Genomic DNA, 5198 nt, shown 5'->3' with positions numbered 1-5198 from the left:
GCTGATTCGCGTTAGCCTCGAGGGAGGTCAGGCGGTTACCGTGGTCTGTGACTGTCTCCTGGACAAAGTCTAATTTCGCTTCCAGAGAAGTCATAGCCGACTTAAATTCCTTGGAAAGTGCGTCTCGGTGCTCCTCCAGTAGCTTAACCAAGGACGCCATGCTAGCTACGGCAGTAGCCGGTGCCTCGTCTTTCTTCTCCTTTTTGCTTGCTTTCGAAGCCATTTAGCCGTTTCAACGGAAAGTTGATCGTTATGCGTAAAATAAATAAAACAATTAAACAAAAATCCCCGCGTTGTTTACAGGTAAGAGGTTTAAAAGTTAGTTGTGTGTTAAAAGTAGTGGGAGCTGGAGAAACACGCGTCTACTCCATTCCTCGTTGCCGGAAGTTCAGAAAAGGTTTATTTTAAAATAAGTGTTTATATTACGAAATCTCTGTGCACTTGTAAAATAGATTGCGCATTTGAGCAAATATCTCTGTATGTATCTAGGTATACATGCATATTTACATTATATATTTAAAAAAACTAAGCAATCACTTTCTCAAAATCTTGATTGCAGCCTTCCTTCACCCTATTTGAGCCATAGAGGAAAATGGCGCACCACAGGCCACCCTGGTTCCACACAGAAACTTAAAAAATCCATGTGAATATTTTTTACCATAAAAACTGTATTATTATTTATTCAGGCATGCAGATTATTCCAGTCATTGCACTAAAAAGTCTGCACTTGGGTTTACATTTATACTACAGGATGGTTTATTTCAAATGTTCCGTTATAAGCTGTCACTAACCCTTGTACTATGTATTTGTCATAGTCAAGTAATAGATGGAAGAAAGTGCCTTAGATTATCAAATAGATATGATAGCAATGCTTAACAGGCTCTTTAATGAGCGAGAAATGTACCATAACCTCAAAGTCTTAAAACTGTTTCTGGTGGAGAATCCAATGTCAAGCACAGAGTTATCTTTAGGTGTTTGACCAATAGATGGCAGCATTTGTGTAGAAATATGTTCTTGAAAAGAGAAAGTTATCAGAAGGATGCAGAACACAATTACATGCAGGTTGATTTAAAAATGCAGAGCACTCTGGTGTGTCCCGGACCGGCTGCTGGAGGTCCCACAGTGATGGGACGGCAGTTACACCCTGTTAGGTTTGGATATGTTTCACAGTTTGTTCAGGGCTTGTTTCCAGCACAGGCCATGTGGGGTCACTCCAGCTATAATTTCATTACAATTTCAGTTATATGAAGTTCTGTTATATAATTATCAACCTGACCAAGCAAGGCAGTTAAGAAGCACTGTGTTCTCCTCCTTTTGAGCAGTGACATTTTTCTTTATAGTTTTAACATTTACGGAGCCTTTGCTTTGGATGACTCACTGCCCGCGGTGAAAGCTGCTGGCCTTGTGAATGCAAAATGGAACAAGTCCACTCCTCAACAACTGTAGATTGAGGCTGAAATCTTAGCACCACTCCAGGTTTTTTACAAATGGCATCAGATGTGGCAGGCAGTCATTAAATGAACCATAGTTCTTTATCACTGCTCATCATCACAAATGAAAAAGCCAGCACTGGCTCACGAGGGAAAACTGAAACCTGTCTTGCATGTAAGTGTGTCATCAAAGCAAATCCCTTTCAAACTCACTTTAACGGTACTGAATGGTGCCTGTTCTATTCATATTTATATTCATGAACTGATATGGTTTTGTTTTCTGAAATCTGAATCGTTGGACCGCATATTCTAAGTATTAAAGAGTATTTTGTATTCCCCTTTTAAGGCTCTCCTATTTTAGTCAAACTGATTATTTAACCTACTTTTGCTGTTTGTTTCCATCCTTATTTCTCTACCCTCTCATTATTATCAAGGTAGAGCTTCCTGCAGACATGTAATGATGTCTCAGCCGCAGTGAGGCTATCTTATAGATAGTTAATTGGCTAGCATAGTTGTTATAGTGACCCTGACAGAGACTGTGTATAATTCCCTTTCTTCCACTAATGGTCAAAGGTTGCATCCTCTTCCCCAGGCCTGAATCGACACACACATACATACATCTCACGATAGCACATACAGAAAAGAGGAATAACAACTGACAGTGTGGAAGAGCCAATGCCAATGTTACAGTTTTAGATGTGTAGTAGATCTTAAACTCAAATCTGTAATTGGGTTATTTTTGCCTGTGGGCAGTAAATGCAGCCGTGTGTGCGTTGTGTTTTCACATTCATCATTATGAAATCAGGTGTATTAATCAGAGGCATAAAAAATGTTTGTTATATATATATCAGTGTTTCCCACAGATCTGAAATATACTTTCAGATCTGGGGGGGGCGTCTTCTCTGTTTCTCGTAAGGTCTCCCTTTCTGTTAGTCGCTTGTTAGCAGAACCCTTCACGCGATAGCAGAGCGAACAGGTACAGGAGGCGTAGAGCGAGGGATCACTGTCCACTAGTTAATCGATCCCAGATGGCGTTGTGCTCGCGGACGAATAAAAAAATGTATTAAAAGAAAAAGTAAATGTAAAATGTAAAAGTCCATGTGTGGGAAACCCTGTATATATATATTAACGTTGCCATGATCAGCAGTGCAATTCTCAAAGCATTATGACTCGACCAGTGTGCGTCCAGACTGAGTAATGACCTCGTCAGCTAAAACTTCAGGGAGTCTTCAGTTATTACTGGGTTCCCAGCCAGGGAAATATAAAAGAAGTAATATAGACTCTAGCCAGGAATCCATCAGAATAATCGACAGGAACGTTTGATTAAATGTGTGCATGCAAGCGTGTAAGCTGTTGAATCGTAGTCTTTGTGTATCGGTCTAGTGATTCAGTTGCACTTATTTTGTAACATTGGCCATAGTTGTTATTTACTGAGCTGCACACAGCCTGCGATGATGAGAGGAAATGGGTTGGGGAGATGCAGAGCAGAGGGACAGAGGAAAGTGAGAGGGGGAAACGAGTAGAGTAGCAAAGCGAGAGAAGAGCTCACAGCAGGCTGTAACTGAAGCATGGTGACAGTAAATGGACATGGATGAATACAAATGACCACAGGGATAAGGAAGAGAGGTCGAAAGGGGACGAGGGGAGAGCGGAGGACAGGATGATCAGAGTAGATCCATAAATAGTGCATGGTTGTAAATAGGGTGGTCCTGACACATACAGTATATAAGCATGTCTGTGTATAATGCATGTTTAAATGTGCAAGCCAGTTTTGTGTGTTCATGTGCCTCTATGAATTAGCAGACAATACCATAGCTTTATTTATGTGGTGGAAATTGAAAGGAGGCCTTAAGGCACTTCAAACATTAAGGTAATGTACTATATTAAAAATGTCATCGAATTCAAACCGACCTTGCCATGTAGAATGCAATTTTTTTATTGCAAACAAATATGAAGGATCAAAAATCAAACAAAGAGAACTGTGAATAAGAGTATATACAATAACTTGAACATCCATATTAGATTTTAAAGCATTTGCTAAGACAATTTATTCAGTAACAGTCTTTCTGTAACATATGCCATGCTTTGTGTGCAGAATATAACAATAACAGCATGATAAAGACACACTGTGCTGTATTGTAGGTGTTCTAGCCTCAGATGTGTACAGGTCTATGGCCATTTGGGTTAAAAGGGAGAGTCATTCATCGATTTGTATTGCAATAAATAAAAAGTGTGTTAAGGATTACTGCACTTCAGTTATCTTTATTGTAACTGAAGCCAGGTCAGTAATTCATATTGTTTTTTCTTATATTACAGTTCACACCGCTGCTTTTTCCTGTATTGATTTGTTGTTCATTTTCTATAGTTTACTAAAAAGTCATAGTGATTAAATTACATGTTTAATAGGCTTGAATGTATCATTATTTATATTGTATTTATTACTGTTAATTATGTTTTTTATGAATCAATAGCTTAATATGTTATTCACATCTGCAACAATTCATCTCATTTAATCTCACACGTATGTCTGACCTACATGCAGGAGCAGTTATATGTGACAAATGTATATACATGTGGACTCTATCCTATGTTGTGTTGGTCATACAACATCATTAGTAATTGATTTTAAAACAATACAGAAATAAAGGAAAATGTTTGATCAATGGACAAACTGAAAAAAAATGCTTTAATATTATTTCAACATCTCATTCAGCCCTACTGTGAAAGCAGTGTTAATGGTTTTATGATTATAGAAAAACTTTCATTAAAAAAAGCATTGGTATAAACAATAACATAGTAAGATTGTCTTATGGTAAGTTTAACTGCACACATCCAAACCATGCACATACACACAAGACACAGCATTTCGAGTAAACACAAAAAAACAAACAAATTCCTATGCTCATTACAAATGATGTGTTTAATGAGATAAATCTAATATAATATGGCTCATTAGGAGTGGAATAAAACCGGCACGATGCTGGGATTTGCAGACATGGATTTGGAGGGGCCAGTGATGCATGACGACACAGCTAATTACTCCTCAAAACTGACACTGAATCGTTAATGAGTAATGACATTTTCATTTATATTTTTAACACATCACCTAGGTAAAACTCAGGAGGTGATGGACAATGTTTGCCTCTGATGTCAATTTGTTTAATGTTGCAAATGCCTGCTATATTATTTGCCCAGAAAGGTAGCCATTGGTCCTCCTCCTGCAAATTCAAAACTAATGTTTTGTCATGTTTTTCTAATGCAACTTAATGGACTGAGCAACAACTGCATTTCTTTGTGCAACCCTTTGTTGCATAATGGAAATAATGTTTCTTGAGTCATTGAGTGTTCACTAGGAAGAATGTTTTAAATGATGTGGGCACAGCCATGCCACCAAACAAACCTCATGACAAAGAATAAAAAGGTTGCAATAACTTACAGTAATAGTTTAATGATACTTTGATCCATGAGGCCAAGGACTAGGATCATTTAAAGACCCATGAAGGTAATGATCAGCAAGTTGTGCACTTCTTAAACATTGCTTGACTTATGATAGACGGTTTAATAACAGCATTAACTCTTTTTATCCAATGCATACTTCTTCCAAAACAAATGCTGATGCCTCCATTACCCAGAATGCAACTCTTTCTTCAACAGTATGGTCAGAGATGTGTTATAGTGGCTGATGTAGCCTTGATCCGCTCAACACACCCAGCAATGCTAAGTTATTTTAGAAACAATTATCTTTTAATTGTTGAATTTTTTTGAAAT

The sequence above is a fragment of the Notothenia coriiceps genome, unplaced genomic scaffold (genome assembly GCF_000735185.1).
Source record: "Notothenia coriiceps isolate Sejong01 unplaced genomic scaffold, NC01 NC01_scaffold00010934, whole genome shotgun sequence".
Taxonomy (NCBI): Eukaryota; Metazoa; Chordata; class Actinopteri; order Perciformes; family Nototheniidae; genus Notothenia; species Notothenia coriiceps.
This window is presented reverse-complemented; position numbering follows the sequence as displayed.